A 25722-nucleotide genomic window follows, 5' to 3' on the forward strand; every position below is an offset into this window, starting at 1 on the left:
TCAGCCCCAGGCAACCATTAATCTACTTTCTATATCTATAGATTTGCCTTTTCTGGTCATCTCATATAAATAAAATCATACAATTTGTGGTCCTTTATGACTGGCTTCTTTCACTTAGCGTAATGTTTTCAAGGTTCATCCATGTTGCAGCATGTATTAGTACTTCAGTTCCTGTGTGTGTATGTGTGTGTGTGTGTATTCAGTAAAATACATGTAACAAAATTTACCATTGTAACCATTTTAGGGTGTACAATTCAGTGACATTAAGTACATTAACAATGTTGTTCGAGCATTGCCACTATCTAGTTCCAGAACTTTTTATTTACCCCAAACTGAAACCTCGCACTCAATAAGCAACCACTCTCCATTCCTCCTTTCCCCCACGCCTTAAATTCACTAATCTGTTTTCTGTATCTATAGATTTACCTTTTCTGGAAACTTCATGTAAATGGAATCATATAATATGTGGCCTTTTGTGTCTGGCTTATTTCATTTAGAATAATGTTTACAAGATTCAACCATGTTGTACCATGTATCAGTACTTTAGTCTTTTTTACAGTTGAATAATATTAAGGAGCTCTGGTGGCCCAATGGTAAGCGCTCAGCCACTAACTGAAAGGTAAGCAGTTTGAACCCACTAATAGCTCCATGGGAAAAAAGACGTGACAATCTGCTCCCGTAAAGATTACAGCCTAGGAAAACCCTATGAGCAGTTCTAGTCTGTCGTATAGGGTTGCTATGGGTCAAACTCAACTCAACAACACCAAACCAAACCTAACCTACTGCCGTCGAGTCAATTCTGACTCATAGCGACCCTATAGGACAGAGTAGAACTGCCCCATACAGTTTCCAAGGAGCACCTGGCAGATTCGAACCATTGACCTTTTGGTTAGCAGCTGTAGCGCTTAACCACTAAGCCACCAGGGTTTCCTTTCAACAACACACAATAACAATATTCCACTGTACGGATTTATCCATTCATCTGTTTATGTACATAAGGACTGTTTCCACATTTTAGCTATTGAGAATAGAGTTGCTATGAACATTCATTTACAAGTTTTTACTTATTTAAATACCTGTTTTCAATTATTTTGGTTCCGTTCTTAGGAATGGAGCCCTGTTGGTGCAGTGGTTAACAGCATGGTTGCTAACCAAAAGGTTGGCAGTTCAAATTCACCAGCCACTTCTTGGAAACCCTATGGGGCATTCTACTCTGTCCTATAGGGTTTCTATGAGTTGGAAGCAACTCGACAGCACCTAACAACAACAACAACATTCTTAGGAGTGGAACTGCTGGGTAATATGGTAATTCTGGGTGGTACAAATGGTTAAGCGCTTAACTGCTAACCAAAAGTTTGGTGATTCAAGTCCACCCAAAGGGACCTCAGAAGAAATGCCTGTGATCTACTTCTTAAAAATCAGTAAAAACCCTATGGAGCACAGTTTTACTCTGACACACATCAAGTCACCATGAATTAGGATCAACTTGATGGCAACTGATTTGGCTTGGTTTTTGGCAACAACTAATGACTAATGCTGTTGAATATCTTTTCACATGCTTGTTGGCCATTTGTACATTTTCTCTGGAGAAATGTCTTTTCAAGTCCTTTGCTTATCTTTTAATTGAGTTGTTTGCTTGTTTATAGTTGAGTTCTAAGAGTTCTTTCTGGATACTGGACCCTTGTCATATATATGATTTACAAATATTTTCTCCCATCCTGTGGATTGTCTTTTCACTCTCCTGTTCCTTTTTTATGGGTTAATAATGTTCTCTTGTATGACTATTATACGTTTTATTAATCCACTTATCAGTCGATGAGTGGGTTGTTTTCACCCTTTCTCTATTACAAATAATGTTTCTATGATCATTGGTGTATAAGTTTTTGTACGGACATATGTTTTCCTTTTTCTTGGGTATACGCTTAGGAGTGAAATTGCTGGGTCATAAGTTTTTGAGAAACTGCCAAACTGTTCCAAAGTGGCTGCACCATTTTATATTCCCACTGCCCTGTATGAAAGTTACTGCTTCTCCACATCTTCACCAACATTTTTTATTGTCTGTCTTATTTATTATAGTCATTCTAGTAGGTGTGAACTAATACTTCTTTTTTACGCTTTCCCCTGGTAATGTTCCCATGTGAAGCCATACTGGGACTTTCTGGGTCCTGGCCTGATTTCGTACCTACTTCTAGAATTAAGGAATGGATCTGGTTATCTCTGTAGTTCCAGAGCTCAACCCAAGGCCTAGAACTAGGAAGCACCAAAGAATGGTTCTTGAATGAATGGAGGGCTGGGTGAGGTAACTGCATGGCGTATGGGGAAGTATGGGCTCAGTGTAGTTGGCACTCACTCATTGATATCTGAGAAGTCTGGGAAGTTACGAAGGGTGAATGTCTAAGGACACTACTCAGAGTGAGAGTGGCCACTAGTCACTATAACTGGATGAGAGCATAGGGAGGGTGATTTGGGTGGTAAAGCAGTCCTAAGTCTCTTCCCTGGACCTAAGAAACACACAGCCCCCTGTACAGTACCCTTTTCCCTCCCCACTGGAGCACTGCCTCAGTCATCATACCTACTTGTGGGAATAGGGAAGAAAATATACAACTCTAGCAAGGTTACAGCTGGGATCCTGGGCAGGGTTGAGATCTGGGATCAGGATCTCTGGGTTGTCACCCCCAGGGGGCTCTGTGGGCTCCTAGACATCTCTAGTTGGCATCTGAAGAGCTTGCACAGCCTGGATTTCAGCTAGGCTGTTTCATGTGAACTGGACCCTAGAGTGTTTTCTCTCTCAAGAAGCTCCTTTCATGCCTCTGATACAAATCCCTCATCTCTCCACCAATGCAGAAACCCCCCTCAAAGTGTCAAGCATGCAATCTATTGGCTCATGTAACTGAAAAGTCCAGGAGTAGACTGCTAGAGGCAAGGCTGGCTCTAGGGTCTCATATAATGTCCTCATGAATCAGTCTGTCTCAATTTCTTAGTTCTTCTTTATTCTATGTGTCTTCAATCTTAGATAGACCCTCCCCTTGACAGTCAGCAGCATCTCCAGGTTTACTTCCTCCCACTTAACAACCCTAGCAGAAAGAAAGGATTTTTTTTTCTCAGCATTTTCAAAAAGAGTGTCATACTTAAGTCTCATAGGCCTGGCTTGGAGTCAGTGTCAAGAGGTCCATCCCCAGGAATGTCAATCTCTCACTTCTCCAAGCGGCTCTGACGTATGCAGTGGATCTGGGCTGGAAATTGGGTGAGGGGTTGTGACTATTGTGGTAACTCAATTCAGGTCTCTATCCACCCAATTTAAATGTATATTTTTGCTTATACAGATCAAGTTAGATGATGTCTGCTTCTGGTTATGATTAACAGGCACTAGACTTATCCTGGAAACCCTGGTGGCATAGTGGTTAAGTGCTACAGCTGCTAATCAAAGGGTCAGCAGTTCGAATCCACCAGGTGCTCCTTGGAAACTGTATGGGGCAGTTCTACTCTGTCCTATAGGGTCGCTATGAGTTGGAATCGACTCAACGGCACTGGGTTTGGTTGGTTTTGGTTTTAGACTTATCTTCAAACCTTAAACAACTAAAAACAAAATATGTAAGAGGACATTTTTCAGATTTTAGACAATAGACAGTGCAGGATGGAAATCACTGAGAGAAGGACAACTAATGAAGTGAGTCTTACTATTGTTGCCAGCTTACTCCCTGGAGAGATTTTCCAGGCTGCAGTACTAGGAAGGGGGATTCATACAGAGTCTGGTGATACCCTAAATTAAAGAGACAGAGTTCAAAGTTCAGGAAAGCCAAAGTAACTAGAACTCATGGGGCAGAATACAGGAGAGAGAACTACACAGATACACACAGAGACTCTGGAGATCTGCAGAGGGCTCCCCTTGGGTAGTCAGCTCAGTATTAATCAGTGCATTGTATTAGGAAACTCCTGAGGCCAGGTAAATAACCACTAAAAATAAAACAAACAGAACAATCTCTGGAGCTCACACAGGGCTAGAAATAGTTTATATTTCCACCAACCAGGGGGCAAAGGCCTCCTAACTCATTAGTGGAGCCAGGTTATTCCTGTAGGGGCTGTTCTAGACCAACTTAACAAAGCTTAAAAGGAGGCTTCGAAATGATCAAATTGTATTCCAGAACAAAGTCCAGAAGTATTTAAAGAAATACGAAACACACAAACCAAAATATCTAGCACCTACCAAAAACAAACAAACAAACAAACAAACTCACTGCCATCAAGTTGATTCCGAATCGTAGCTACTCTGTAGGACAGAGTAGAACTGCCCCATAGAGCCTCCAAGGAGCACCTGGCAGATTTGAACTACCGAACTCTTAGTTAGCAGCTGTAGCACTTAACCACTATTCCACCAGGATTTCCATCTAGCACCTAAGAACATAAAATTCACAATGTCTGGTATCCAGTAAAAAAAAAAATTACCAGTCTTGCAAATAAACAGGAAAATGCAAGGTGAAAAATTAATCAATAGAAATAGACGTATAAATGGTACAAGTAATAGAATTAATAGATAATGGCATTAAGACAACTATTATAAATATATATATTTATATTATATATATTATATCATATATATATTATGACTATTATAAATACAGTCAATACATTCAATAAGGGAGAAGAAAGCATGATGAAGAGAGAAATTGAAGTTATAAGAAAGAATGAAATCAGACTTCTACAGATGAAAAATACACTGGATAAAATTAATGGCACATTAGACACTGCAGAACAAAAGGAAAGCAGGAAAGAAAAAAGTAAACAAAAGCAGATGGGAAAAAATGGAAAATAACTAGCAAGATGTTAGATTTAAAATCAACTATATCAATAATCACATTAAATATAAATGATCTAACATCCCAATTAAAAGGCAGAGATTGTCAGATTGGAGTAGAAAAAAAAAAACACTTTTGACAACTCATCAAGAAAAAGACAAACCACCCAAATTAAAAAATGAGCAAAGGATATGAACAGACACTTCACCAAAGAGGACATTTAAGCTGTCAACAAATATATGAAAAGATGCTCAAGATCATTATCCATTAGAGAGATACAAATCAAAACCAAAATGAGATAACAACTCACCCCTGTGAAAAAGACAATGATTAAAAAAACAGAAAACAAAGGATGATGAGACTGTCGGGAGACTGAAACCCTTATCCACTGCTGGTAGGATTGTAAAATGGTACAGCCACTGTGAAAAATGGTATGGCACTTCCTCAAAAAGTTAGAAATAGAGATACTTTGTGATCCAGCAGTCCCACTCCTTGACATATACTCTAGAGATCTAACAGCAGTGACACAAATAGACACATGCACACCTATGTTTATTGCAGCATTATTCACAGTAGCAAAAAGATGGAGACAACCTAAGTGCCCATCAATGGATAAACAAATTATGGTACATAAAAAAATAATAATTTTTTTTACATACCATGAAATACTATGCAGCTATGAAGAATAATGAAAAGCTCTCAAAACATCTTATGACATTGATGAATCTGGAGGAAATTATGCTGAGTGAAGTAAGGAAATCACAAAAGGACAAATACTGTATGATTGCACTTTTATAAAAAGACAAGAACAGGTATACATACAGAAAGCAACGCTCTTTAGTGGTTACCAGGGATCGTAGAGGGAAGGAGGGAGAACCACTTTCTAGACAGTAGATACTTATTATATTTGATGATGGGAAATGCAATACCAAATGCAAGTGAAGCCTGCACAACTTGACCAAGGTAAATGAAGACACTAAGAAATACACAAGAAAAAGGGATTTTTGGTAAATGTTATAATATATACAATTCTGCAACAACAGCAATAACAACCAAAAATTATGTGTGTGATAGGTAGATAGGAATGCATACATGTGTATAAAAAGTCATATGCAGTTATGTGATGGGAATGTATAGGTGTATCTGTACGCATATGTATATACATGTTTGTGTGTGCTACATATATATTCACATAAAAAAAATTTTTTTTTTTAAATAAAGCACATAGCGGGCACAGTTATGGATATTTCCTAGATATAACCAAACACATCTCAAGATTGGCTTACTGGGTTTGAAGGCTTAGGACCATAGTCTCATGGGACAACTTGGTCAGTTGGCATAATGTATTTTATAAAGTTTATGTTCTCCATCCTAGTTTGGTGGGTAGCATATGGGGTCTTAGAAGCTTGCAAGAAGCCATCTAAGATATAGCTATTGATCTCTACTTATCTGGAGCAAAAGAGAAAGAAGGAAACCAAACACTCAAAGAAGAAACTACAGGACTAATGCCCCACACAAATCATGTCCTCATCTATCCTGAGACCAGAAGAACTAGATGGTCTTGGCTACCACTACTGGCTTCTAACCACGGTCATAATAGATAGTCCCAAATAAAATGGGAGAAATATGTAGAATAAAATTCAAATTCTTCAAAAAGACCAGACTTGCTGGATCAGTAGAGACTAGAGAAATCCCCAAGGTTGTTGCCCTGAGATACCCATTAAACTTGGAACTAAAACCACTCACAGAGGTCACCTTTCAGCTAAACAATGGATTGGATCATAAAATAAACAATATTACCAGCAAGTACTGAGCCCTTTTTAAAAAGTCATCTATATGAGGCCAAATGGTCAAAACTTACTCTAAAGCAAAGATAAGAAGGTAAGGGAGGGGGCAGGGAAATGGAACAACCAGATTGAAAATAATGAGCATGTTGACACATTGTAAAACGTAACCAATGTGACTGAACAATATGTAAAGAGTATGTAAAGAAACTGTTAAATGGGAAGCTAATTTGCTGTGTAAACTTTTACCAAAAACACAATAAAATATTACATATATTAAAAAAAAAAAAAAGACCTAACAATATGTTGCCTACAAGAAATCCTCTTTAAATGTAAAGGATACAGAAAAGTAAAAGAAAGGAAAAAATTATCATGTAATCACTAAAAGAATTTTTGGATGTCTGTATTAAAATCAGAACAAGGACTATTACCAGACGTTTTAGTTATCTAGTGCTGCTATAACAGAATTACCACAAGTGGTTGGCTTTAACAAACAGAAATTTATTTTCTTACAGTTTAGGAGGCTAGAAGTCTGAATTCAGGGCACCAGCTCTAGGAAAGGGCTTTCTCTCACTGTAGGTCCTGGGGGAAGGTCCTTCTCTCTTTGAGCTTCTGTTCCTGGGTGAACTTCATGTGGGTTGGCATCTCTCTTCCCCCATCTCTGCTTCCTCACTTGCTTGTTTTAATCTCTTGTATCTCAAAAGAAATTGACTCCAAGTACACCTTACACTAAACCTGTCTCATTAATGTAACAAAGACAGCCCATTCCCAAACTGGATTATAACCACAGGCCTAGAGGTTAGGATTCACAACACGAATTTGAGGGGGATCCAATTCAACCCATAACATTCCACCCTTTGGTCCCCGAAAATTCATGTCCTTGCCACATGCTAAATACATTTACCCCATCGTATCATCCCAAAATCTTAAATCAACTCCAAATCCAAAATCTCATCTTCTGAATCATCTAAATCAAATATGAGTGAGACTTTAGGCATATTCCATCCTACAGCAAAATTCCTCTTCATCTGTGAACCTGTGAAATCTAGATTACAAGTTATCTGTTTCCAAAATACAATGGTGGAACAGGCACAAAGTAGACATTTCCATTACAAATGGGAGAAATTGGAGGGAAAGAAGGGATAACAGGCACCAAGCAAGTCCAAAACCCAGCAGAACAATTTACGTTAGCTCTAAAGGGTTGAAAATAATCCAGTCTTCTCTGAGACCATCTGGGCAATGGCCCCACCCTCCATATTCTGGGTATTGGCCACCCCCTCTGGATTCTAGGTGGAGTCCCTTCAGCCCTGGGCTTCAGGCCTACTGGGATGGCCACTTGGCTCCCTCAGCTTTGGCCAGCCCCATTCTCCTAGTCCGTCTGAGTGGCAACCCCACACCTTCAGCCCTGGCAGGCCCCGTTCTTCTGCCCCTTGGCATAGCAATCCCCCCCTCCATTTTGGGCAGTGGCTCCATGCCCCTGGCACACCTTAACAGCAGCTCCACACTCTGGAACTGAGTTGGCGAAGATCTGACTCTTTGAAACCTAGGAGGTTGTGGCCCAGCCCTTAGAGAACCAGGAGACCATGGCCCCACCCTTTGAAACCAGAAAGGCCCTGCTTCCCGTTCTCCTTCTGATGGTTCTGCTCATCTCCGAGTTGCTCCAGGGTTGGTTCTTTTCTTTTCTTGGAGGACAATAGATGTAGCTCCTTGGCCTGTTTCCTGTCTGCAGAATTCCAAGGCAGACAGTGTTCTCTTCTTCTGTTGTCTGTCCCCTTCATTCTAAGCTGATGGTTTTCTGTTGTGGTAGTTGGTTAGATCCATCAGTCACAGGCTTAATCTCTTTAACAAAAGATTGTGTACCTATGGCCTTGGTGGACATTCTATGACAGGTGTCCTTAGTTTGTACAACAGAATTTTCCAAATCTTTAAGTTCTGTTCTCATTTTTCACAGTTTGTTTTTAAGTCCATCTCTTTCCTCTCACATTTTACTATAAGCAGTAAGGGGAAACCATGCAGCCCCTTTAAGATCTTGCTTAGAAATCTCATCAGCCAGATATCCAAGTTAATCACTTACAAGTTCTACCTTCCATCAAACATTTGAACATAATTCACTCAAGTTCCTTGTCACTGCATAAAAAGCGTCACCCTTCCTCCATTGCGCAATCACACATTCATCATTTTTTAAAGCCTCATCAGAAGCACATTTAATGTCCATGTTTCTAGCATATGTACTCTCTAAGACAATAAAGACTAATCTACAGATAAGTCTTATCTACAGGTCTCCTCACTTCCTTCTGAGCCCTCACCAGAATTACCTTTGACATCCATAATTCTACTAACAGTCTCTTCAAGGCAATCTAGGCTTTTACTATTAAAAACCCAGGGCAGTCAATTTTACTATTAGATACTTTAAAACTCTTACAGCCTATACCCATTACCCAATTCCAAAACCACTTTCACATTTTAGGTATCTGTTAGACCAGCACACCCACTTCTTGGTACCAAATTCTGTCATAGTCATCTAGTGCTGCTGTAACAGAAATACCACAAGTGGATGGATTTAACAAACAGAAATTTATTTTCTCAGAGTTTAGAAGGCTGGAAGTCTGAATTCAGGATGCCAGTTCTATGGAAATGCTTCTTTCTCTGTCGGCTCTGAAGGAAGGTCCTTGTGTCTCTGAGTTTCTGCTCCTGGGAGATCTTCAAGTGGGTTGGCATCTCTCTTCTCCCATCTCAGCTTCCTAGCTTACTTGCTTAATCTCTTTTATATCTCAAAGAGATTGACTCAAAATACATCCTGCACTAATCCTGCCTCATTAATATAACAAAGACAATCCATTCCCAAATGGGATTATAACTACAGGCATAAAAAAAAAAAATAGAAGTTAGGATTTATAACATATTTTTTCAGGGACACAGTTCAATCCATAACACCAAGTATAAAGAGGAGCATTTCATTATATGATAAAGGGGTTAATTTTTCAGGAATATGTAAAAATCCTCAGTGTTAATGTACAAAATAACCCATCTTTAAAACACATAAAGCAAAACTGATAAACTAAAGGGAGAAATAGACAAATACCTAATTATGGTTGGGAATTTCAACACACTTCTCTTAATATTCAGTAGAACAAATAGATTGAAAATCAGGAAGAATATAGAACAGGGGTCAGCAAACAGATAAGCCACTGGGGTTTTTTGTTTTGTTTTTGTCCTTGTTTTTTATTTTGTTGTTGTTGAGAACATACACAACAAAACATACACCATTCAACAGTTTCTACATGTACAATTCAGTAGTATTGATTATATTCTTTGAGTTGTGCAACCATTCTTATTCTCCTTTTCTGAGTTGTTCCTTTCCCATTAAGATAAATTCACTGCCTCCTAAGGTTCTCTGCTAATCTTCCAAGTGGCTGTTGTCAGTTTGATCACATATAGATAGTTCTTTAAAAAGCATAATGCTCAAGGCAGACATTTTTTTACTAATTAAAGCCGGGCACCATCCTAGCTTTAAGTTTTAAAGATTATCTCAGGGCAATAGTTTCAGGGGTTCATCCAGCCTCCATGGCTCCAGAAAATCTGGGGTCCATGAGAATTTGAAATTCTATTCTGCAATTTTTCCCCTTTTAATTAGGATTCTTCTGTAGAGTCTTTGATCAAAATGTTCAGTAATTGTAGCTGGACACCATCCAATTCTTCTGGCCTCATGGCAAAGGAGGCAGTTGTTCATAAAGGCAATTAGTCACATATTCCATATCCTCCTCCTATTCCTGATTCTCCTTCTTCCTCTGTTGCTCCAGGCAAGTAGAGATCAATTGTCTTGCCATGGATTTGGCCACCTGCTTTTGTAAATAAAGCTTTATTGAAATACAGCAACACTCATTCTTTTATGTATTGTCAATGGCTGCTTTCAAACTACAATAGCAGAATTAAGTAGTTGCAACAGAGATAGAATGGACCGTAAAGTAGAAAATATTTACTATCTCTTTACAGAAAAAATTTGCAAACTCCTGATATAGAAGACTTGAACAACACTATCAACTGACTTGACCTAATTGACATTTATAGAACATTTCACCTAACAACCACAGAATACACATTCCTTTCAAGTGCACAAGAACGTTTACCAAATGCATCACGAAACAAGTTTTAATAAATTTAAAAGGATTCAAATGATGCAAAGTATGTTCTCTGATCACAACAGAATTATTTTAGCCATCATTAACAGAAAGATTTGTAGAAAATCCACAAATATTTGCAAACTGAACAAAACAATTCTAAATAAGCCATGAGTCAGAGAAAAGACTACAAAGGAAATGAGAAAATATTCGAACAAATGAAAATGAAAACATGACACATCAAAATGTGCAGCATGCTATTCACCTGCAACAGTGCAGGAAGAGGGAGACCCAGGAAGTGGAGATAGAATTGGGCTGATGGTTTAACTGTCACCATAAACTACTGCCTCCTTAGCCATGGGACCAGAAGAACTGGATGGTGCCTGGCTACCATTACTGAATGTTCCGATCAAAGGAACAATAGATGAATCCTGATCAAAAGCAGATAAAATGTGGAACAGAATTTCAAATTCTTACAGAACCAGACTTATTGGTCCTACTAATACCTGGGGAATACCAGCACTAATGCTCTGAGAAAATCTTTGAACCATCAACCAAAATCATCCCCCTAAGTCATCTTCAAGCTAAACAACAATTGAGCTAAATTAGTAAACAATTTTCAACATGAGCTTTGTGCCCTTTTAAGTAATTATCTATATAAGATCAAATTTCAACAGTAATCTAAAGCATAGATGAGAAGTTTAGGGAGTAGTGAGTCTAAGTCAATTATGGAGAAACAATATGGGTAGAGATAGTGAGAATAGTGACCCAATGTGAAAAATTAACCGATTTTATTGAATTGTACATGTAGAAACTTAGAAATGGGTATACATTTTGCTATGAATATTTTTACCAAAATTAAAATTAAAAAAAAAGAAGGAAAGGAATTTTTAATATGCTGCATGCATAACAAGGAACACTTCAGTAGATTGTCCCTATATTTTAGTTCTGGCGACACCAGGATCAGTTAGCCACCACCAAATATTGCTGTGAGCCAAGCCACACTGATTACTGCTCTGAGCCAGCTGCCCACCTTATCTCTGGTGGTTAGGTGCCACCACCTGTACTCTCCTGCTTCCTCGACTCAATTAACTTCCCCAAAATTAATGGCCTAGACAACAACCATTCATTTTGTTCACAATTCTGAGGACCAGCTGGGGAGTTCTTGTGGTCTGGGTGGGCTCAGCTAATTTCTGCTGGGCCCTTTCATGTGCCTGTAGTCAGCTGGTGGCTGGTTGATCTAGGACAGCCTCGCTCACATATCTGGCAATTGGCCAGCTGTTGGCCAGAGAGACAGCGACAACTGAGCCACATGTCTCTTGTCATGGATTGAATTGTGTCCACAAAAAATATGTGTGAACTTGGCTAGGCCATGATTCCCAGTAGTGTGTGATTGTCCACCATTTTGTCATCTGATGTGATTTTCCTATGTGTTGTAAATCTTATCTCTATGATGTTAGTGAGGTGGGATAAGAGGCAGTAATGCTAATGAGGCAGGACTCAATCTACAACATTAGGTTTTGTCTTAAGCCAGTCTCTTTTGAGATATAAAAGAGAGTAGCGAGTAGAGAGACATGGGAAACCTCATACCATCAAGAAAGCAGTGCTGGCAGTAGAGCATGCCCCTTGGACCAGAGGTTCCTTCGTGGAGAAACTCCTAGTCCAGGGGAAGATTGATGACAAGGGCCTTCCTCCAGAGCTGACAGAGAGAGAAAGCCTTCCTCTGGAGCTGACACCCTGAATTCAGACTACTAGTCTACTAGACTGTGAGAGAATAAACTTCTGTTTGTTGAAGCCGTCCACTTGTGGTATTTCTGTTACAGCAGCCCTAGATAACTAAGACACCTCTTATCACCCAGCAGGCTCTCCCACTCTTCTTCACGTAGAGGCAGGTTCTAAGAGCAGCAAGAAAGGGCAAACAAGCCCCAGTGCACAACACTTTATTTTGTCCCCTTGGCTTGGGTCATGTTTGGTACTGTGCCATTGGCCAAAGCAGGTCACACATGTCTGAGCCCAGATACAAGGTATGGAGAAATAGACCCCATGTCTTCGTGGCAAGAGCTGCAAAGTGCTGCGGGTACAGGAAGGGAAGAATCTATGGCCATTCTTCGTTTCAGTAGTGACATCCACCATCATCCCTGGCCTGCAAAGAACTGTTACACCAGAGCCTTTCAAAATTCTTGTCATCCTCACCAATATACCATTCAGGGCTCTAGTCAAGAGAATGTCCTCTAGAACCCCAAGGGGTCATGGTTAGGGGGTAGGTAAGTATTTGACTGCTCCAATCTCCTATCTGCAAAGGAGTCTGGGAAAGACACTTTTTAGCTTTTCAGTCTCTGCAGTACAAGAAGGATACCAAAAGAATGTTGAGCACCAGTCCATCTTATCTGCCAGTGCTGAGGGACTACGTGAGGGGCTACTTTTTAGAAGGAGCTGAGCCCTGCAGCAATAAGAAAGGAAGCTGAGGCAGGAGTTCTTTGGTGCCAGTTCCTACCCATAGGCCTCAAATTCCAGCTCCATTAAGCTATATCAATAGGGGCCTCTCACCTGCTGACTCGGGCCAGACATAGAGCCTGAATCAATCCCAGCTGGAGCAAGGCAGCCGCCATGCATTGGCCAGCACATACTTCTCAGACCCAGAGCCTACAATAATCGTAGTTGTCACCAGCCCTACTATATGCTTGGTATATGCTCTGCCCTTTAGATATAGCACTAGTTTAATCCTCCAAGCCACCCTGAGGTGGGGGAGAGTATTTTCATTTTACAGTGGATAAAACCAAGACTCAGAAAGGTGAAGTCACTTACCCAAGGTCACCCAGGAACAGAGTGATTGAGCTAGGATTTGAACATATATCTAAGTGACAGAAAAGCTCAAACTAGTCTTTGTTCTCGCACTCCACACCGTGGAAGGCCTGCCCCCTGGTCTCTGTGCTGAAGTCCCACCCACAAATGTGTCATTGGGTGAGAGGGACCTATTTTTCTCTCTAACTTCCTAGAGGGAAAAACAAATGTGTCATTGTTGGAAATATGCTGGAACAACAAGACTTCCCTGGAGTCAGCTATATAAATGTGGGGGGTATTGGCTGCTCAATTTTATTCCCCCTTCCTCTGAGAACAGATTTTTCCTAAATACAATCCCTTAGGATATTCTGAAGGTACAATGAGTAAGAGCTATGGCTGCTAACCAGAAGGTCAGCAGTTTGAATCTACCAGCCACTCCTGGAAACTATCTGGGGCAGTTCTACTCTGTCCTGTAGGGTTGTTATGAGTCAGAATCGACTTGACAGCAACAAGTTTGGTTTTTTGGTTTAGGGTATTCTGAGGAGGTGAGGGTTGATGTCACCCATCACACAGCCACCAGACTATGTCATGTGACCGACGCCTACCCAATTAGTCGCTGTAACTGGTTCAGGGGTGGGCATATGACCCAATCTGAGCCAACAGTGAGCCAGCCTCGTGATTTTTTTCTGGAACCATTGGGAAAGAAAAGTTTCTTTCGGCTGGAATTGTTAAACTGGTTAATGATGAGCCTGAAGCCACTGGGAACTGTCTTGCTGGCACAAGGAGAAAGAATCCCATACAGAGATCCTGGATCCAGTCATCCTCAAAGGTGGTAGAGTTTTCAATTACATAAGCCAATTATTTCTGTTTTCCTTAGGGCATTGAGTTGGGTTTCTGTCACATGCAATTAAATGATCCTGTTGAACACAATAAATGATAAAAGCCAAGTCAGGCTTCCATTTGCTCCTTTCCACATTGCACCTTTCTCATCAAGTAAGAAAATCAAAACTCTCATGACCACATCCCATCCTTTAAGTTGTTCTGCTGCTTCCCCAGGGCCTTGCTCAAATCTCCTTATCCGAACCACCTCCAACACACACATATGCACACACATGTACACCATGTACACACACATTGCTGTCTCCCCAGCAGCAGTGCCATCATCCCCTCCTTCCTCCCAAACACCACACCCTCCTTTCTTGATGTCCACAGTCTGGCTTTCTGGTCCCTTCTCCCTCATGGGGACCCAGGGTCTCCCACAGGGACAGAGGCCCAGGACATGAGGATGAGCATAAATAGCCTTGGGCCAGAGCTCTCCAAACTTTTTGGATCATGCACCCTTTCAGTAAAAAAACTTTTGATCAAGCACTCCAATGTATATGTATGCATATTTATAAATCACCCCCGGGTTGCGCAAACAGTTAAGTGCTCAGCTGCTAACTGAAAGGTTGGCGGTTCAAGTTTGCCCAGAGGTACACAGGAAGGAAGGCCTGGTGATCTGCTTCTGAAAAATCAGCCACTGAAAACCCGAAGGAGCAGAGTTCTACTTTGGCACACTTAGCGTCTCCATAGCAACTGGGTTTTATTTGTAAATCACCTACTTTGCAACCTTATTGTATTTTATGTATTCATAAAGCTTAATTTATTATTTTTTTTTACATAAAAATATAAATCACAATACGCCTATTTTCTTCTCTCTCTTTCACACCCTCTTTGTAGGTGGCAGGATGGGGTGGGGGTGGGTCTGGGGCCTAGACGCCCCTCCCCTTCCCAAGTTGTCCGGACTTTCAACATGTATAAAAGGAGGGGCCCTGCCTGGGGAGGGCTGCGTGAATCACCCCATGTAAACACTGCGCCCTGGGCTGGGGGCAGGGTGGGCCCAGTTTCCAGGAAGGGCTTGGGCAGGAAGCCAGGCAGGAAGGGGCTGGGGAGTTTCTGGAAGGGCAGCCTGGAGAGGCCCAGAAGGCCAGCCTGTGGGCCTCCCCGGGGCAGCACAGCTGGCCTCCCCTCAGAGCTGGGGAATCCATGGCACTTCCTGGACATGCCAGGGCAAGGGGTGGAGGTGGGGCAGGAAGCTTCAGAGAAGGAGGTGAAGGGATTGTTCCTTACCAGGCCTCCAGGAGGGATCACCATGGCCAAAGAAGAGGAGATGGGGCAGGCAGGCTTGCGGGCAGTGAGTGGGAGCAGGCCTGGGAACACTGGGGTCTCCCCCTGGGCCTAGCCCCACTCATGACCTCTGCTAGGCGAGGGAGCTAGGGAGCTGCCCACCATATGATCTGCTTTTTAGTCAGGAGAGGACAAAGAGAAGGGCCAGAGGGGCTTTCACTGGCCGTGGCTAGAGTCCGGTTGAAAAGATCTGGGGGCATAGATTCCCATTGATGGATGCGGATGGAGCTCTCCTTTGGGGGTCCCTCTCCAAGAGAGCCATCTGTTGGAGCCATCAAGTCAGTCAGAGCTCTGTGGCTGCCCTCACATCTAGCTCTGGAGGTGCCACCTCCCTGTCTTTGTTAAATTATAGGACAGATATCCAAAGTAAGAGTGGCTTAAATAATACAGAAGAGCATTTCTCTCTCACTCCCAGTCAGGGTTAATGTGGCAGCCCCATGAGGTCAGGGCTTCTCTACCTTGTTGCTCCTCCATGCCTGTGTGGTCCAAGCAGCCCTTGACCATGACAGCCTTCCAGGCAGCAAGATAGTGTAAGAGAGGGAAGCTGGCACCCCTCCCCTAAGGGCTCGGCCATGCCAAAGTGAAGGGGTATGAGGGAGTGCCATCCTTAGCAGGTGGCCATGTGCCCAGCTAAAAGTTCCATTACTGTGGGGGCAGCTGGCAGTCCACCACACACTCATAAACACTCATGCTTATGCAGAAACCCAAGCTCCTCTCGCCAGTGCCCCTCAAACAAAAATTTGGCTGAATGCTAAGGGGAAGCACAGGGGAGTCATTACAGGAAAATGTACATGGTAGATAAATAGTCCACATTCCCTTCATATGGCCTGTGGCCTCTTGTCCCCAGCCTCAAACCTGGAAGGACAGAAGCTCTCAAATGTTTGGGACGTTTGTCACATTGTGGGGAAAACTATGGAGCGTGGACCCAATGGAGAAGAAAACATCCAAAATGAGGGAGACAAGGTCCAGCTGCACTTGAAGCAAGTGCCCCCCGGGCAAGAGTTCCCACTTAGGCCAGTTTGAGGCTGATTTACTGTTGCAAACAACCCATAGGATGTTGCCTGGGAAAGATAGGGTACAGGTGAGCTGATATGTAGGTGGCCATGATAGAGGGAAGGAGAGGAGGAGCAGAAAAGTGCAGGAGTCTGAGATTTAGGCTCTAGTTTTAGGGGCAGCCCCCCACCCCCACCCCCTCTGTCCCTCTCCTTACAGTGACCTTCACACTGACATCTCGGTGCAATCTCCAGAGGGAAACAGGAGCTTCCAAGGTCTAAGAGAGCCATCTGTTGGAGCCACTGTGCCGGTCAGTGTTGCTGTGCCTTCTCCAACCAATCCAGGAGAAAAACTACTCTGGGGAGTGCCTAGGGCCCTGACTTATTCTTAACATTAACCAGTTAATGCTAGGCATTCTCTGCATTTGACTGTCACACCCAGGTCAACAACCACACCCCGAGACCATCATGTCCATTGTAGGATACTACTCAGGTCCAATAGCAATCACCCAACCCTACTCCAGCCGCTGCCTGGGCCACTGTAGCTGGCACCTGAGAAATCTTCCTCCTGACATCTCCCCAGAATTTCAAACCAAGTCCTCTTTCTCTCTCCAAGCTACACTAAAGAGTAAAAGCAGCTTTTTAAATCTCTTACTTAAAAGTCTTCATAACTGAAAGGGTGAATTTACTGCGACCTAGGGACGGATAACCCAATAAGCAAGGTACACACAGGTTTGCTTGTGTTTACTTACCAATCTGTAGTGCACAGTTTCACATGGATTTACATCTAAAAGCCTGTGTGTATCTTGCTTACTGGTTAATCCACCTCACTGCAAATTTCCAGGCATTTGGAGAGACCAGCAGTAAATCAAGGGTGTCCACAAGGGGCTCAGAAAGGACATATGCCCCAAAGGCAGGAAACAGTTCAAAATAGCATGGGGGAGATGTCGGAAAGGCAGTCCAAGCAGGAAATGCTTCAGGAGTGGGGAGGGGGCTGCAGGGGCTCCTTCAGCTAGACTGGCCTTTTGGTAGCATGTATGGAACCCCTCTGGGCCCTGGAGGGAGCAGAGAGTACACAGATGTGGTCCCTGTCTCACGGAGCGTACATACCCTTCCATACCAGCGCATACTCTTCAGAAAAAGCACCAGAAACCAGGAGAAAATATGAGAGGATGTCCAGCCCTACACGGGAGTCGAGGATGGCATCCCTGAGGAAGTAACACTGAGCTGGGCCTGCAGGACCTGAGGCCAGGAGGGAGCCAGCTGTGCCAGACACAGTTGATTGGCTCTCATAGTCTGCTATTCCCACCTCCTTCTGTGTCCCTTCCTGTACAGGGGAGGCTGGAAAACTAAAAACTACATTTCCCAGACTCCTTTACAGCTAGGGTTCTGGAGTGCTAATTACCAGTAACTAGTATGTTGATTTTTAGTTGCTTTTGGGAAACCCTGGTGGTGTAGTGGTTAAGTGCTATGGCTGCTGACCGTAAAGGTCAGCAGTTCAAATCGGCCAGGCGCTCCTTGGAAACTCTACGGGCCAGTTCTACTCTGTCCTATAGGGTAGCTGTGGGTTTGGTTTTGGGTTTTTTAAGTTGCCTTTGGGGAGTCCTGGTGGCATAGTGGTTAAGAGTTTGGCTGCTAACCAAAAGGTCGGCAGTTAGAATCCACCAGCTGCTCCTTGGAAACCTATGCAGCAGTTCTGCTCTGTCTTGTAGGGTCACTGTGGATCCGTTAGTTGCCTTTGAGCCTGACTCATGGCACCCCTGACTCATGGCAACCCCGTGTGTGAGAGTAAAAATGAGCTCCACAGGGTTTTCAGTGGCTGCTTTTTCAGAAGTAGATCATCAGGCTTTTCTTCCAAGGTGCCTCTGGGTGGACTCGGTTCACCACTCTTTTGGTTACAGGGACTAGGGTGCCAATTAGGTTCTACCAATTAGGTGTACTCCTGTGTGATATGGAAGACAAAAGGAGAGAAGAGGTCATCTCCATGTTGCCTTTAGGGTTTCCTGCTGGTAAAAATGGGCTTGGAGATATTGGGTTTCTCTGCAGTGACATGCCTGTGTCCAGGCTCCAGCTTCGCAGGTGTCGAAAGGCAGCCACATCAGCTGAGGTGGCTTCTGAGCCCTGGACCACAGCTAAGATGCTGTGTCTTTGTATTCACAGTTCCAGTGGTGACCTCTTGATTCCCTGGTTCCTGTTCATAGCAGAGGTTGCAGATCCCCTGGAGGGTCAGTTCCGTGGTGTTCCTGAAGGCTAAGCCTTGACCCGTACCACTAGCCCTTCAAAGGGTTTATAGCACCTAAGTCCCTGTATTAAATCTCTTTCTGCTTAAGACACCCAGAATGACTCCTGTTTCTGTTTCCTACAATGGAGACACCAGGCAAAGAGGGAACAAAAGAGTATACCTTCTCCAGATGAAACAACTAGCATTGGCCCAATAGCCTAAGAGAAGAAGGACAAGGGAAGGGGAGAGGCAGGAGCCTAGCTAGGAGTTACTGCATGCTGTGATGAGAGACCAGAGTAAGGTAAGGATGATGGGGTGGAGCAGAAGGAAAGGATGGGGGTGAAGAATATGTCAGGAACCATATATACCATGGGCCAGACAAATAGCACGAAAGACAAGTGGCAGGGGAGGAAGCCAGAGACAAATGAGGAAAGAAGCAGCTGATTGCCAAGCACCAGGCCAAAGAGGGCTAAACAGTGGCTTTCAGATAATAGGGAGGCAAGGGTAAGGATTGGGGTGAAAGGGTAAACTTCCAGAGGATTCTGGGTCAAGCAGGACTTTCTGCTGGCAAGTGACAGTGAACCCACCTTGACTAAAGTGAATATTATTGATATTAGTAGTTGAAAAATTCAGAAGTGGATTAGGCTCAGACTAAACTCCTAGGGTCCACCATCTCTCTTACCCAGCTCCAGCTTCTCTCCATCTTTCAGCGTGGCATACCTTCTCTGTTGGCTTCACTCTTTTCCTAGTGGCAAATGACTGCAGCTGCACCAGCCCTTACATCCGCTCACCCTTGAAACTGCCAGAAAATGGGGAGTGCCTCTTTCCCAAGAGTACTAGCCAAAGTCTCACTGGTTAACTTTGGATCAGGCCTATCTCTGAGCTGTGGACAGGGGAAAGCTATAGCTGAGGTCACATGACGCACCTCCAGAGCCAGGGTTTGGGTCAGCACCAGTCAAATCACATGAGTGGAGAGTAGGGAAGGTGTACCTCTGAGATAATTGGGATGAATTATCAAAAGAATGGGGGAATAGATGATGGTCCCCCAAGGACCTCCAACAAAGAGCAACCAAAACTGTACTACTACTACTGCTAATAATTAACATTTACTGAGTGCTCTGTTGGAAATCCTGGTGGCATAGTGGTTAAGTGCTACAGCTGCTAACCAAAAAGTCAGCAGTTCGAATCCGCTATGCGTTCCTTGGAAACTCTACGTGGCAGTTCTACTCTGTCCTATAGGGTCGCTATGAGTCAGAATCGACTCGAAGGCAGTTGGTTTGGTTTTTTGGTTTGAGCGCTCTGTATTACATCATTCAGTCCTCATAACAACCTTTTAAGGTCATGCTCTTCATTCACTCATACAACAATTACTTATCAAGCCTCGTTCTAGGTGTCAGGAACACAGTAGGGGACAAAACAGTGAGCCTCCCTGCCTTCGTGAAGTTGAAGTGAGGCTGATGCTCCAGCAAGGAGAACTTGGTAGTGAGTGACCCAAATAAGTAAATACATGAAGGGGGTTGTTGTGGATTGAACTGGGTCCCCAAAAAAGATATGTCGAAGTCCTAATTCCTAAACCTGTGACTGTGACTTAGTTTGGAAATAGTGTCTTTGAAGATGTTATCAGTTAACATGAAGTCATACCAGAGCAGGACAGGTCCTAAAATGATATGAGTGGTGCCTTTAAAAAGAGAAAAAAGGTAAGGAAAAAGTAAAACTATCCCTATTTGCAGATGATATGACCCTATACATAGAAAATCCCAAAGATTCCACAAGAAAGTTACTGGAACTAATAAAAGGATTCAGCAAAATAGCAAGATACAAGATCAACATACAAAAATCAATTGGATTCCTCTACACCACCAAAGAGAACTTTGCAAACGAAATCAGGAAAACAATACCGTTTACAATAGCCCGTTCAAAGATAAAATACTTTGGAATAAATCTAACCAGGGGTGTAAAAGATCTATACAAAGAAAAGTATAAAACTTTACTGCAAGAAACCTAAAGAGACCTACATAAATTGAAAAACATACCATGCTCATGAATAGGAAGACTCAACATCGTGGAAATGTCAATTCTACCCAAAATGATCTACAGATATAATGCAATCCTAATCCAAATTCCAACAGCATTTTTTAATGAAATGGAAAAACTAATCAACAACTTTACATGGAAAAGAAAGAGATCCCAGATAAGTAAAGCATTATTGAAGAAGAACAACAAAGTAGGAGGCCTCACACTACCTGACCTCAGAACCTACCATACGGTCACAGTAGTCAAAACAGCCTGGTACTGGTACAATGACAGACACATAAACCCACGGAACAGGATTGAGAACACGGTTGTAAATCCATCCACTTATGGACAGCTGATATTTGTCAAAGGGCCAAAGCCCATTAAATGGGGAAAAGACAGTCTCTTTAACAAATGGTGCTGGCAAAACTGGATGTCCATTTGTAAAAATATTTAACAGGACCCATATGTCACATCATACAAAAAAACTAAAAAAGGATCAGAGACCTAAATATAAACCTAAAACTTTAAAGACCATGGAAGAAAAAATAGAGACATTAGGGGCCCTAATATATGGCATAAATAGAATCCCAACCATAACTAAAAACAAATAGAAGAAGATGAACTCGATAAAATGGGATCTTCTAAAAATTAAACATTTCTGCTTACCAAAAGTCTTCTCCAAAAGAATAAGAAGAGAACCTACAGACTGGGGGAAAAAAATGGCTATGATATATGCAACAATGGGTCTAATCTCTAAAATTTGTAGAAAACTTCAACACCTCAACAACAAAAAGACAAACAATCCAATTAAAAAGTAGGCAAAGGATATGAACAGATACTTCACCAAAGAAGACATTCAGCTGAAGAAATACGTGAAGAAATGCTTGAGATCATTAGCGATCAGAGAGATGAAAATCAAAACTACAGTGAGATATCATCTCACCCTGACATTACTGGCACTAAAAAAAAAAGAAAAGAACAATGTTGGAGAGGTTGTGAAGAGATTGGAGCTTTTGTACACTGCTGGTGGGAATGTAAAATGGTATAACCACTATGAACAGCGGTATGGCACTTCCTTAAAAAGCTAGAAATAGAAATACCCTATGATTTAGCAATTCCACTCTTAGGTATATACCTTAAAGAAATAAAAGCCCTGGCATGAATAGATATATGCACACCCATGCTCATTGCAGCATTATTCACGACAGCGAAAAGATGGAAACAATCTAAGTGTCCATCAACACACGAATGGATTAACAAACTGGTACATGCTTGCAACAAAATACTACACAATGATAAAGAATAACGATGAATCCGCGAAACATCTTACAACATGGATAAATTTGGAGGACATTACGCTGAGTGAAATAAGTCAATCACAAAAGGACAAATATTGTATGAGATCGCTACTAAAAAGAAACAAGAAAATGTTTACACACAAAAAAATTCTTTGATGGTTACCAGGGATGGGAGATGGAGGGAGAGAAAAGTACCAAATAGGTAGAAGACATGGGTTAATATCAGTGAAGCGAAAGTTAGTACACAATATGGCGGAAGTCAGCAAAACATGACCAAGGCAAGAGAGGACACTGAGCGGAATGCAAGAAAAAAGGGCAACAAGGGTAATTACTATGGCATAGACAATCCTGCAACAACAGTACTAACACACAATAACTTAAGAATGGCTACATAAGTAGGTATGCCAAAAGGTATGGGAGAGAGTAAGGGAACATGCCTACCTGCAGATACAGGTTTGCTGGTGGATATTTCTGGGTACATAATTGTAGGTGCTGCTTATGTGTTAACATAGACAGTAGAGCACACAAGGACCACAGTCAGGGCAACTTCTTAGACATAACAAAACACTTCCAGGGACAAAGTTCCTAGGCTCAAAGGCAAAGGACTATAGACTCAGGGAACACCTATGTCAAATGGCACAACATAATTCATGAAGACAAAGTTCTGCATCCTACTTTGGTGAGTAGTGTCTGGGATCTTAAAAGTTTGCTTGGTTTCTTCCGTCTGGAGCAAAGAAGAGTGAAGAAAACCAAAGACTCAAGGGAGCAATTAGTCCAAAAGACTGATGGACCACATGAACCAAAACCTCCACCAGCCTGAGCCCAGAAGAACTAGATGGTTCTCAGCTACCACCACCAATCCCTCTGACACAGATCACAATAGAGGGTCCTGGGCAGAGCAGGAGAAAAATCATACAACAAAAAATCAAATTCGCTGCTTCAAAGGCCAGAGTAGCAGGGGCAGGGGTCTGGGGACCGTGGTTTCAGGGGACATCTAAGTCAATTGGCATAATAAAATCTATTAACATTCTGTGTCCCACTTTGAAGAGTGGTGTCTGGGGTCTTAAACGCTAGCAAGCAGTCACCTAAGATGCATCAATTGGTCTCGAGCCACCCGGATCAAAGGAGAATGAAGAACACCAAGGACACAAGGCGATTATGAGCCCAAGAGACAGAAAGGGCCACATGAACCAGCGACTACATCATCCTGAGAGACCAGAAGAACTAGATGGAGCCCGGCTACAACTGATGACTGCCCTGACAGGGAACACAACAGAGAACCCCTGAGGGAGCAGGAGAGCAGTGGGATGCAGACCCCAAATTCTCATAAGACCAGACTTAATGGTCTGACTGAGACTAGAAGGACCCCGGTGATCATGGCCCCCAGACCTTCTGTTGCCCCGGGACAGGAACCATTCCCGAAGCCAACTCTTCAGACATGGATTAGACTGGACAATGTGTTGGAGAGGGATGGTGGTGAGGAGTGAGCTTCTTGGATCAGGTGGACGCTTGAGACTATGTTGGCATCTCCTGCCTGGAGGGGAGAAGAGAGGGTGGAGGGAGTTAGAAGCTGGCGAAATGGACACGAAAAGAGAGTAGAGGGAGAGCGCAAGCTGTCTCATTAGAGGGAGAGTAATTGGGAGTGTGTAGCAAGGTGTATATGGGTTTTTGTGTGAGAGACTAACTTGATTTGTAAACTTTCACTTAAAGCACAATAAAAATTATTAAAAAAAAAATTAGCAAAAAAGACCATACTTATTGGTCTGACAGCGACTGGAGGAACCCCCAGGACTATGACCCTAAGACATCCTTCTGAACTGGAACTAAAGCCATTCCCGGGGACCACCTTTCAGCCAAACCATAGACAGACAGGCCCATAAAATAAGCAATAACACCCGAGAAGAACGTACTCCTTAGAATAATCAATTATACTAACTCAAAAGGGCAACATTTGCCCAAAGGCAAAGATGAGAAGGCAGGAAGTGGTAGAAAAATCCAGACAAAAGGAAACAGGGAACCTAGGGCGGAAATGGGGAGAGTACTGACACATTGTGGGGAATGAAACCAATGTCATTGAACACTGTATACAAACTAATTTGGGAAACTAATTTGCTATGTGAACTTTCACCTAATGCACAATAAAAATTTTTTAAAAGAGAGAGAGGGAAGAGACACAGAGAAACAGACAGAGGAAAATGCATCTACAGGCCAAGGACGCCTAAGGTTACCGGAAACTGAGAGACAAGAGAAAGGATCTTCCCGTGGAGCCTTGGAAGAGAGCACGCCTCCGCACACACCCTGATTTTGGACTCCTAACCTCCAGGGAATGAATTTCTGTTCTTAGAAGCTACCCAGTTTGTGATGTTTTGTTAGGGAAGGCCCAGGAGACTAATAACAGTGGTAAAAGCTTTGGAAGACCATAAAGCTGGGAAAACGTGGGGTGCGTGGGGTGCAGCCATGTGAAATAGAGCAGGGAGGGCTCACTGAGAAGCAGTATTTGAGGACATCCTTGCAGGTGGTGAGGCAGCAAACTGTAGGCGTCTTAGGTGAGCGCCCCCTAGAAACAGAGAGCAGCAAACCCGTGGAGTGTGAGCTGGGGGAGCAGCACAGATACCCTAGGCTGTGATGGAAAGAGAGGAGTAAGCTGAATGGCGCCGGTGGGAAGAGCATGGAGGGAAGACGACGGCCTTGCAGGCCAAGGCAAGGGCTTCAGCTTTCCTCTGAATGAAGTGGGAGCTTCTGGAGTGTTGAGCAGAGAGACTTGCTTTGAACAGGATCCTGCTGGCTGTCGCTAGAGAAGAGGTTGTAGTCGGGGATAGAGGAGGGGCCTAGCTGGAAGCGGGACCCAGGCAGGGCTTGGCTGGGCAGTGGGGACGAGGGGCAGCAGTGGGGTTGGGATATAGTGTGAAGGTAGAGCCGGCAGGATTTGGAGGTGGATTAGATGGGAACATGAGGGGGAGAGAGACCCTCCATTTTACAGAAAACTGGGGCACAGGGAGGTTCAGGAACTTGCTCTAGACATGGGGCCAGCCCTAGAAGGCCGTGTGCAATCCCGGCGCCATCTGCGCTGTGCCCGGAGTGTGACTGCGCCCACCCAGAGGAAGGGGCTGCTTTCTGCTAAGGCGCACAGAGGTGCAGAGTGGGCTTCGTGAAGCTGGAGCGCCGCCGCCGCCGCCGCAGCTGCCCTGGCATGTCTGAATCGTCTACCCGCGGTGCCTGTGAACTGTCTGGTCCCCAGTCGCCGTCATGCGAGTGCTCACGGTGCCCCTTCCCCTGGTGCCCTGATCAGGCCGTGAGGCGCGGTGGCTGCCCCGGCTCCCTCTGGAGAGAAACTAGGAGGGCACGAGAGCAGAGGCTGCTATGTTTTTCAGGAAGGAACCTTCGCTCCCGTAACAGTCTGGGAGTCCAGCCCGGCCGCCAGGAAGCGCCCCTGCGCGCCGGCTGGCTCTGGGGCAGACCCTTTTGAGGACAGGAAGGGGAGAGAGGAGGAGAGCATCAAAGCCGCTGTAGAATTGTGAAAGGGAGGGGCCGCCCGGGCATCCTAAGCGCGGAT

Source organism: Loxodonta africana, chromosome 22 (assembly GCF_030014295.1).
Source record: "Loxodonta africana isolate mLoxAfr1 chromosome 22, mLoxAfr1.hap2, whole genome shotgun sequence".
NCBI lineage: Eukaryota > Metazoa > Chordata > Mammalia > Proboscidea > Elephantidae > Loxodonta > Loxodonta africana.